Source organism: Micropterus salmoides, unplaced genomic scaffold, assembly GCF_014851395.1.
Source record: "Micropterus salmoides isolate LMB-PRFRI ecotype aquatic unplaced genomic scaffold, ASM1485139v1 Ms_hic_scaffold_11, whole genome shotgun sequence".
NCBI lineage: Eukaryota > Metazoa > Chordata > Actinopteri > Centrarchiformes > Centrarchidae > Micropterus > Micropterus salmoides.
Window position 1 is genome coordinate 9,894,150 of NW_024040152.1, and position 12,063 is coordinate 9,906,212.

Sequence of the window (12,063 nt, forward strand, 5' to 3'; positions counted from 1 at the left end):
AAATAGATATTTTATTAATGTTTTTTCATAATGAAAAATGTGTTTTAAATGTTCTTCTAAAAATTGCCATGCAACTTTCTACCCTGGCTGATGGCCGCAATGGAACAGTCAGTGGTATTCTTGGACTGAAAAGGGAAAAATAGGACTTTCTTTATGGATAATTTAACTATATTACTTTTAACATTGAAACATCTCCCTATGACACAAATAATCTGAAAATAACCACAGCCACTTTAATTTAGAATAAGTGTTTTACCTGTAAATCTTAGCTACACTATGCTGCACTAATATCATACAATTATCAAAACTTGTGTGTGTGTGTGTGCAGTATATAAAGGTTTGATGAATTTTATAATACATGAAGTACAAGTATGTGACTATTATAATGACTTTTTTTTTAAGAATTCCAATATAAAACTTATATGATAGATGAAGCAGTGACTCAGTGTTGCTACTGTGGCAGGGATTGTCCTTTTAAAACACAATAGAGAGCAGTCATTATTTAAAGTAAATGATGCATGAGTGCATTTTATTCATCACTAACAATAGGTTATCGGTTGTTTGGGCAGTGAATTGTAGAGCTGTTTTGGAGATATATATTGCAGATATTACTAAATACAACTTTTATAGTTTTTGTATATTTGGGCACATTGGGATCTTGTCTGACTTTCTGTGTTCCCTCATCGCTAAATAATAAAAAAGTCTCCATTTTATTTAGGATCATCTCCAAAACATTTTCTCTTATCTTTGGGGTAAATACATATTCCATTACTCAGTTCACTTATTCACTTTCACCTAAGGCAAGTTGTATAATTTACCCACTCCTCTGCTGGTGTCATGAATCCTTCCTGATTTCTGTGTTTGCATTTTATCCATTTCAGTCTTTTCATGGTTACAAATTTCCTGTCCTTTCAGATCCTGCCACTCCCTCTTGTCAGGCTGATTACCTGATTCCCTTCACTTGGTGTTCCCTGTTCCTGCCTCTCATCTGCAGCTCATCCTCTCAGTACCTGAGCATATATACCGTCCCATCTCCACTAGTGCTTTGCCAGATTGTCTTTTGCATACACTAAGCTTTCCAGCACTCCCCAATCTCTGAGATCTCTAGACCTGAAAGCAGACTCATACAGATTCTGATGAAAAGTAGTCAAACACAGTTTATTGAATGTACAGGGGTAAAGGGGTCTGATGGGGAGTAGATGCAGAGCAGAGCGGCAGACCAGGAAGAAGCACGCAGGTGAACGGAGCTCCAGGCTGGCAAAGAGCTGAGTGAGGTTGGAGGCATGGTATCCAGGACAGTATGGATCCTAGGTACAGGAAAGATATGGTTGGACAAGAATATAACATGGAGAATTTCACTAGGAAAGGTTAAGGTGGCCAGGAGGGCAGGTGAGCAGGAGGTGATTGGCACCAGGAGTCAGAATGTAATGCCAAACCCAGACGGAACCACACACACAGATATCAGAGAGAGAGAGAGAGAGAGAGCGAGAGAGAAAACAAGGAGACTGACAGAAAACAAAGGGAAGGGGAAAACAGTAGGATAACACAAGGGATGAAGAGGAGATACTGCAGGATCATAACAGATTCTGTATGCTCCTGTCTAACCTCGGCCTGATTTCCTGGACTCTGATTGTCTGCCTGATCCCTGCCGGTAATGTTAATCTGTTTCTGATTGATCTCCTGGTTCTGACCCTGGCTTGTTTTTGGAATAAATCTTGTATACTTGGACAGTTATCCTGATTGTTTTTGTGTTGTGCTTGTGAGTTCCAAAAGTCAGAGTTACTGATCGTAACAGCTGGCTTGTTTCTGCTCGTGGTGGGGACTGAGGTCACTTTCCTTCAAGCTGGAAGGGTGTCATTGTGGAGTCTTTTTCAAGTCTTTTTCATAACTAGGGATGGACAGATGAACATTAGGGTAAAAACACAAAGGACTGCCACTATATAGAGCTCTCTTTCCTGATAAAGTGGGAACTGCTGTAAAGGATCACAATTTAACAAATTATTTATAAAGAAAGTTGAAAGGGATAACAGAAAATGTATTTTCTGTTATCCCTTTCCACTGTAACAGTTTGATTAAAACTTCTACAGGTAATTTATTTAGAACAGTGCTGGTTAAAAGTGTGACATATGCTTCTAGAGTAACTGCTCTAAAAATCTTAATTGTTGTAATATGATGAGCATCTTCTTTCTCAGTAGAATAATTAATTTGGCTTGTGTCTGTCTGTCCTTGGAGTGTGAATGTCACTCCATGTTATTTAAGATGGGACATCTGTCATTTAGACAGCAAACAGTGTATTAAATTAATTACCTAAATATCAATATCCCAAGTTGTTATTGTGTTGTGCACACTACACTCCTTCATTCAAAAAGCAACAATGCCAATCCCACTTTACTAAAAATATATATATAGGAGTGAAAAGACATTTATTGTTGCTAGATTCAAGCTTCACAACCATCAATGTAACAAACATGTCACATCAGCAGAAATTCAGGCGAGCAACTTTCACCCTCTCAAGCTCTGTGTTCAGTCGTGGTTGGACAATATTTTGTTGTGTTCTTGAAAAAAAGAAAAAAGAAAACGCAATTGTAAAGATAAAAAAAGATATCAGATGTTATTGCTGACCCTTTTATTTCTCACTTTATCCTGATTTTTTAAAATACATTTTAAAATACTTTTAACTCCCCTGTGTTTTCTAGACATTCATTTTAATAGTGTGAAGTAGAGGGTGACATGAGAGTGGATTATCACATCTGTTCCATCCTACTCCCACAAACATACTGTCCCGCCCCCATCTCATACAAAAAAAGTGATCTATGATTCCAGTCCCGCCTGCTGCCATATTTTCCTGTCCCTTCCCAGTACCGTGATAAATAGTGACAATGAGGAGTGAAAATGTTACGGTTTGTGGTGTGGAGAAGGTTGGTGGACCCAAATGCAGGACCCATAGCAGAGGAGGTATAGTTCAGAAGGTTTATTTAAACGAACAAAAGGCGAGCACACTGGCTGAGTGGCTGAGACAAATCCAAAAATGAACATAGAAATCCAACAGAACATCCAGAACGGGTATAATCCAAAATACTAAGAACTAACAGGGAACGGGCAGGTAACAGGACAAGACAGAGCAAGCTACAACACTACAACAGACAGATCGTCTACACGCTACAATGACCAGACAAGGGCTGAACAGAAACACCACACATACCAGGGATAATGACTAGGGGGGGAGCAACACAGGGAAAACAGAAAGACACCAATAAAGCCATAGGGAAACTAATAACCAGGAAGAAACAGAATATAAATAACTGATCCAGAACATAAGCAGAAAGATCACAAATATACCAGTGAACTACAACTAACAGGGAAAACAGACTGAACTAAGATTAAACAGAGCACAGCACAAACATGGACAAAATAATACAGAAGTACACAGACCAGGAATGACACTAAACATGAGCTAAACGAGACAAACAGAGGCAAACAGAAGGACACATGAAACAATGGCAAAACCCAGAAACCCACAGGGAAAAAAATACAACTCATAACAGAAAAAGTTTGAACTTTTATACTCCTGCACCACCTACAGGTCCTCTCTTGGCTAAAATTGAAATAAATTCACCTGAGAATTTTAGACTTGATTTTAGCATGATTTAAAGCTTGACCAACAGTTGGAACGCTGGTCCATTATTGTGAATGTATAATGGCAGCGAGGTCCACTGCTGGATATGTAGGTAGACTTATTTTTGTGTTTCATAATGTGTTCTGTTATTATTGTGAAGCACTTTGTAACTGTTTTTAAGGGTGCTACATAAATAAAGTTTAATAATATTATTAATATTATTATTGGTACGCAAGTGCACACACACACACGTGCCTGTCTTCTGTGTATTGTAATGCCGTCACAACCATCATGCACACTCAAGAGTAAGACTGCAATCCAAGTGTGCCTGCAACTACATTTTTTCTCTCAAATTTTGGCCTGATTAATGGTAATAAATGGTCATGGTGTAAATGTAAACTACATCACTGCTTATGGCCAGATGATTTTCTTTTTCAGAAAAGCTGACATTTTATCAACTGGCACTTGATTAGCAAAATGGATTGTTCTCATATGAAAATATTGCAGACTATTACATCATATAAGGAACAAATTCAGAGATAAATAACCCTATTATATGGTCAGATAAATTTGCAGTTTCTAGTGGAAATACATCAAGTCATCAACATGCTTTTAAAATGCCCTTTCATTTAAGCGCCTGGTGAAATGAATAAATACTCTATAGACTAAAGTAAATGTTTTATTTCAGAGTTACTCAAACTTGGCACTCTAAACACACAAGTTATATTAACGCAGACGTAGAATTATTCTACAACAGGGGCAGAGAAATGACAGCTCAATTCAATCCCAAGTTCATCCAATATCGGGGGTGGGGGTGAGGGGGGGTATTTGGGATACTTCATAAAGCTCGGACCTGGCCTTTAATATGTCCACAATATTCAAATGCTGGAGATGAGATGAAAGAGTCATTAAAGAAAATCAACAATGCTGAGGGCAAATTCAAGATTTAAGATTTCTTAATGACACAACAAGAATGAGTGCCATAGGCGTAACAAGCACAATGATCCCTGTGTTGTCTCATCTTTGATAGCTTAGCGGATTTACTCCAGGCAAGTTTGTTTATTGGATTTCATTCATATTAAAATTACCTCATCAACTGTGATAATGTATGTGTGGAATTTTATGTCTATGAGGAAGGAGTGTTGAAAAGTCCACTCTGGGTACATATCAGCAACTAACCTGCCTATGTTCCAGAAAGCCATGACAGTGTGACAAGACCTGGAAACTGAATCAGCTAAATGGAATCAAACCATCAATAATTTTATTATTTACACTTGTGCTTTGTCAAAATGTCTTCCATAAAAAAAAGCAGTTTGAAGTATTATAGAAGTATTATAGTAAGAGGGCACACATAGTACAGTTAGTGGTTCTTTTGCATAGTTTCTTATTTCTGAGTTGTTGATCTAGCACCTATAAACATTTAACTGTTTTTGCATGCACTCCACTCTGGTTCTCAACAATTTAGTTTCAACCCAAAAAATGGAAGTGCAGCCCTCTTTTGCCTGAAGTTGGAGGAAATAACCAGTGTATCCTTCATATCACTCAGCATCCCACAATCCATTGTGCACCAGGCAATTGTTGCATGGTGCATTCAGGCAGTTCTTACTAGCTTGAGAAATGCGATCATGATGCATTCACTAGCTATTGCCTTCAGTTCACCAGTGGGCACCAATCACCAGTAAATACATCACAGGATTTGGAAGTGCCAATTTGGAAAGTCTTTGAAGGCACCTTGAAAGAAAGAGTTTTATGTGTGATTAAAAAGTCAAACATTTTCAAGAAAGCTGTTTGTTGACACTGATCACTGGCCATTGTGTCTGCAGCATCTTTGACACAGGGAAAATGCTTTGACGTTAAAAAAGCTTTTGATGGCACATTCTGCAGGAAACGTACAATCTTTCTCTCATTCTATGTCACACAGACAATGGTACAATTTCAATGAGATCATTGTACAGTTCAACTAGGGTGTACAAAATTCATATTTTCTTCCAGTAATTTTTTTAATTTTAACTGGATGTGGTACCTGCTGTCACTGGATCTTCAGCTTGAACTAAAAGACCATCATCTGCTTCAAACTACCTTTTACTCAAAGCCATTTTTCAGAATTTAATTCAGCTGTATTTTGCATTTGTGATATTGCCGGTAGTATCAAGAAACTATTTGTCATAATTATGGATCTGTGCAGTGCAGCCTGCGGGTTGAGCCACACTCCACAGAGTGTCTGTACGTGTGTGTTAGAGGAATGCTGGGATGACCTAAGGGCTCTTGAGACCTGGTGTGATTTAAAAAGACAGGGATGGGAATAGACATAGTTGCTCTCTCACTCTCTTCCCGCCTTGCATTGATCACCAACTTGCTCAAAGGAAGTGTAGAGAATATGTTAATCGACTCCTTAGTTGCTGAGAAACAACCTCCCCCATTCCCAGGCTTTTGGAGAACATTTAGAAGGCCGATACTGCTATTGACCAGTGGCTGCCATTGATATTCCACCACCTCTACTAAAAGAAAGGATCTTCTTCCTGCCGCCCATATCACTGCCCCTCACACCTTGTATAATGCATCACACCGTACCATTTGCATTTAGATCACCCCTATTTTCTTGCATTGCACATTTTGTGTTGGGGTCCAAGTCGATATTGCGGTGGGCTCCTAAAGAGAATGGATGGAGGTGGTAATGAAGGCGAACCACCAACACAAACACACCGCCCGGCCGTTCCCCTGCCCGGCGCTGTGCAGCACCTGGAGTCGTTAGTTTTAATTAGCGGAGGGGGGTGATAGGAGCTCCTCTCTCCTCCCACCCACCCATCCCCTGTGGTGGCGAGCAGCTGAATACTGATGCTCCTTCGTGCTGCTGCATATTCTTTTCCATTTCTTTGATTATTGGTATTTAATTGATATAACAGATCCAAAATGACTTATTCTAACACAACAATTACTGTTACACTGACATTAAATCAAAAGTGATTGTTTGGATGGAGAAATAAATAACCAAGGCAACAACCTGATGAGCTCAGTAGGAATGGTTAATTAAACTTTTTCCTATTCTGGTACCAATTGCTGTGATACTATAGTAGTTCTTGGAATTTAGAGCACTTCGTAGCGTGATGCCTTTGTGAAATGATGTGTTGCCGGTAAGAGAGAAAAAATAGCAGTTGAGAGAATGACAAATGGTTTTATCAAGTGGGCAGCTCTCCACAGTTGCAGAAAGTTGGGCAGTAGATCCCAGCATCCTTAAACATCACCTCCCTTCTCTAACCCTGTTCTCAATGTTGATAAGACCCGTGGTCACCGACACTGCCCTGACACCACCCACACATATCACAGATGCCTTGGTAGCTCAAGTAGAGCAAAAGCAAGTGCACTGTCCTCTAAATTCAGTCAAAAGCATGAGATTAGGCAATAGGCACCAATAATGTCTAAAAAAACAGTACTACAAATCTCCTGTTTGTCTAAGCTGTCTCAAGCTTTATCTATTACATTCTTATTCAAAGCTGCATATGGAGGATTTGGTTCCTGATAGAACCCCCGCCCCCCCCAGTGAGGCGTATTCCATGATTTACATTACCTATCAAATCTCGATTACTGTCAAATACCCGACACAGCCTTTCAGCCTACTGGGATAGCTCAGGCTCTACCTCATCCTCACAATGCATATATGCCAAACTGAGAGGGTAGGGGGCATCTGCAGAGGTTTTGACAGACTTATTTCTAAAAAAATAAGTCCAGTGTTTTGGAAAAATGTAACACTCTGGCAGTTCCATTGCTATGTAAAGTCCTGTCTTTGTTCAGACATGTGGAAATTTTTTTCATTTTCCAAGGCGTCATGAGTCCCAGCCAAACTGTGGAAATGTATACCGTGTACAAATGCATTGCAAAACTATTGTATGCTCCCATTTCCAGTCTGCATTGGGATATGAGGCAACTTGTGTGGGGAAAGTAACATATCTGAGGTGAAGCAAAGCCACTGAGCCGGCTTCTGACACAGTAAAGCTCAGCAAAACACAATATACCTCTAGGCAATATTCTGTCTTGGATTGTGACCATATACATATGCTATATACGTGTACACATGTGCTTGTGTGTAGACTGTGCACTCTTACATCACACAGCATCCTTTAAATGCCTCAGTGCTTCCCGAAAATCTGTAGAAAATTGTGTTTCCTGTATATTTCACACATCCATGTGTTGAAATCTGCATAAATCAGGTCAGTGTTACTCAGACTTGTATTACCCTTGGGAGAGCTATGTGTTTGAGTGCTGCGCAGTACCCCCTGGTCCATGTTGATTATATCAAACAATATGCAGCATGACTGGAATACAGAAGGAGAGTGGGTGCATCTCCCCCCATGGCTGAACTGCGCAAGAAGCCGCTTTATCTCAGGGCTCAGTTTAATACGCCAGACTTCGGAGGAGCCACCCTGGGGTGGATAGATAGGGCTTGTCATTGTTTTACTGGCTCACACTCCACTATGGAGCTGTATAGGCTCCCCTGTGTGCCTCTAGTCAATGTAACGGTGCTACAAAATCATACAGCATGGATTTGTCATTCCAGCTTTCACACACGTTCCATCACTTACCAGCCAATGAGCACTGTGACACTAAAGTGGATGTCGTTTAGTGTTGCTGCATAAATGTAACTGTTTCAGATCAGTGTGAACGATAAAAAAAAAAGAAAATTAGGTTCTCTGCCCTACCCCAAAGAGATGCTTTGTCAATTGGTGCATGTTATACTCTATTCTAAAGACTTACATAGAATCATACCTATGGCAAACGATCATGATGCAGAACTGTGAGAGAGCTGAATAGTAAAATTAGTCCAGAATTATGTAACAAACTGATACATGGAATGTACATTGTTGTGAGGTCATGCCTCAGTGCATTTTCATGTAATACTGTAATGCCTTAGATGACTTACTTAATCTGTTCGCACTCTCTAAAGGTCTTTCTCTCCCACAGCCTTCATTCACATCCATCACCATGAATGGCCGGTGGCCTGAAACAAGCCTGCCCTCATATAATGGATGGTTCCGATTAGCCGCCTCTGTGTATATGCTCGATAGAGGCACGGCGAGTTGAGCGCTGTGAGGCTCGTGATTTGTAAGGTCTCGTGTGGCTGTACATTGGGGATGGATATTAGCAGGCCGTTTGGATTCCCAGGAGAGCTATGTTTCCTGCTGACGGCATCACATCGGTAGGCAAATGTGCGCGTGTGTCTACTGCTCCCCCCGTCTCCAATGGCACGGCTCTTGCACAAATAACTTCCTCCCGGACTTAAAAATGAGCTTTGGGTTGCACTATCCATCGATCCGGCGTTCCTCCTCCCTCTCCCCTCCCCCACTGTTGGCAAGGTCCTCTCTCAACGCACTCCTCCCCATATTCTTCCCCTTGCTTTCCCGTTACATAAAATGCCTTATGTTATTTTCTTTTGATGAAAATGTAATTTCATATAGTTAGTTCATATAGATTGTGCCAAGAAAGTCTGGATGAGTATAAAAGAAAGAAAAGCAAAACATGATGGAGTTTCTCTCAAAATCAGCTAAAGCGGCAAAAAAAGGAAATTCTGAAAATAGGTCAGTAAACAACAAGAAGATGCATAAATAGCTATATTTTGGTAAAAAGTACATGTGCTGACTTGTGGCCAGCTGAATATCTGCGTAACTCATCTCTTGTGGTGCAGACTCTCCAAGGATGCTCCAGACCAAAGCATTATGGGAGAGGAGTAAAGTGCATTTGAAGCTACTGCTGGAGGAAAATCATCCTTAATTAAGAAAACCCTTGTGTGGTTTCTTTGCTGCGCTGTGCTCTCATATGCATACGCCTCCCAAATTCCTTACATCTTGTTATGTAATTCTGAACTGATTCCCTAAGAGAAGGCCTTAGAGGGATTTTCTAAGCGCCTCTTGAAAGCAACATGTTAATGATAACAACACAGTACATTATTTGTTTTTCATGTCACCTCAGAGGTATTTCAAGGAAGGTGTTTCTGTTTGTTCCCAGATCAGCTCCTGCAGCTTATTCCAAGCTTTGTAAGCTGTATACATTATTTGTGTGTGCGTGAGTGTGATGACTCAGCACTTTCATGACAATTACCATGATCAATAAACTTGTTAGAACAGCTAACTTATCATACCCAGTCCTCAGGGGAAGATTCTCATCAAAAACTGATCACACAGACTACACACGGGGGCAAAGGCCTCCAAAAGGTTTCTCTTCTCTCCTCTGGGTAGAAATTGGGGGAAGACACCGACATGAACAGGAGATATTTATTAAACACACACACGGTGCATCTCCCCGTCCTGCTGATGCAGCTCTCTAGTGGCACTCCAGAGCATAAATCAGCAAACCCGGGCTTCATTCCTCAAACATCCATCCGCCCATCCCTGTTCCTGGCCCTCTGGAGGGGGTTGCAACCACATGCCCACCCACACACAGGCTTTTCCAAGGCAAGTTCATTCCCAGAGCCAAACCCTGCCCCATGGCAACGCTAGGGGGTCCCTTGGTCCTTGAATGTGACTTCCCCTCGAAAAACAACCTGCCTGTACTTGCCACTGCGTGACGAGCTAAATGGAGAGGAACAGAGTTTTGGGAAGGGGAGCAGAGAAACACCCAGCTGTTCTCCCATTTGGACGAATTGTGCCAATCCTGGCTCCAGTTAGTCTACCTTGTTAATCGAATGCCATCACACCTATCCTCCAAGTGCCTATCCACCATAGCTCACTTCACATCCTGGAAAATTTCCCTTCCAGCCAAACACAGGCAGGGGCGGGGCCAGAGGGGTGACCTCGGGTGACATTTAACAAACAAATGATGTTGTTTGTGTCTCTTTCAGTCAGCAACATAATTGTGATGGGCCCTGGTGCAAATATTTTTCTTGCGCCCCTCACCCCAAAAAGCATGTTCACGTGCACACAAGCGTACAGACCATAGGTACAGACACACAGTGACTCCTCGCAATTGCAAACCTGCAGCCTTTGATCAGCACCACAGAGTAGTAGCAGTCGAAGTGCCAAACGGAAATCTTACAGCCTGCCCTTGACGCAAACCTGCTGTCTCTGACTATCAAACAACCAAAATAGCTTTAGCCTACAGTAACAAATCAACACAAAATAGCTGACACAGTATGTCAATAACCACAGAACAAATAGCAATCAAGAAAAGCACTGCAACACATTATGCCAACAAAGTATGAATGAATGGATGACGACATCTGATCATAATCCATGTGGCAATTGTTGCTGTCCCCGGTGGGCCCTTGTAATCACCTGGGCACCGGTTGCACATTCGGTACTTACACCACTACTTTCAGTGTCGGAGACCTGCTCTTATGTACATGGGGTGGAGAACCATCTACTGTACACGTCTGTGTCCAGGAGTCTGTTGTACAAGTCTTTGAACTATTTGGTGTTACAAATATTAGTCATTTATTGATGTTATTTATATTAGAATATTAAAAGTTGTGCTGGGAATTCATTACACTAAATAAATAATGTAATTATTCATCATGTACAGTTATTATTGCCAAGAACCAGGGCTTTAAATTTGAGATTAAACAGATTTTACTCATTTTACAAAGGTCCCCTTCTTTAAATCTGTGCCCCAGTCTGCCCCCCTCCCGTACTAAAGCTGTCAAGACCAAAACTGAAACACTGACTAACTCTGAGGAAAAAACACCACACTCAAAGAACCTTTCATTTTCTCATCTTCTCTAGAAACAGTTTGTGGTAAGATAAGGTCCCTGGGGGGAACTTGTATAAAACCCCACTTCCTGCTCTCCAGTTTTATGCTCTCCATTATTCTAGCAGGGCTGATAAAGGATCGACTTCTTAGCTTGTAAACCATTATGATCTTTAGCTGTTTTTCTGTAAACTATCATGGCGAGACAAAACAAAGCCACTGACAATTTACCAGTGACAATTTACTTTGATGCTATAACAAATTGTAAAATATTTTACAGTTTAATTATATTACTGAGAATACCACCAGTTACTCATCACACTTTCAGTTCAGCGTTTTCTTTTGAATTAAAAAAAATTAATTGAGAAACTTCAGCCAGCATGGCCCAACAGTAAATAGATTCCTGACCATCCAACTTGTTTTTCATAAAATTCATCAATGAATCATAAAGACCATTATTATGACTCTGAGCGTATTTATTCTGTCACATCCTAGATGCTTTGGGTATTTTTATAGAGAACTTTTTTTCTCAAATGTAATATCTCTTTCTTCTTCACCTTCTTCGCTTCCCTTAAAACATAAATCCACTCCAGTCCAATCCACTAGTGTGCTCCGCAGTCCGCAACGCTTCTATCGTCTCGCAGATTAAGGCAGAGTGATCTAAACATCTTGGCAACACTCTCCCTGACACTGCACTGATTTGCAAACTGATTACCATGTAAGAAGAAAAAAACACAGCGTGGATCTGAAGAGGTGTCAGGTTTTTTTTCTGA

The 12,063-nt window shown here is 40.7% G+C and overlaps 1 long non-coding RNA gene across 1 annotated transcript; it reads right to left on the reverse strand.

Annotated features, from left to right (window-relative positions):
* Positions 1-1,134: 1,134 nt before the first annotated feature.
* On the reverse strand, positions 1,135-8,977 carry LOC119896854. Its single transcript, XR_005443292.1, has 2 exons — positions 8,532-8,977; positions 1,135-1,307 (listed from the first exon to the last, which is right to left on the reverse strand). It is a non-coding gene; the product is annotated as an uncharacterized LOC119896854 (long non-coding RNA).
* Between the last annotated feature and the right edge of the window lie 3,086 nt (positions 8,978-12,063).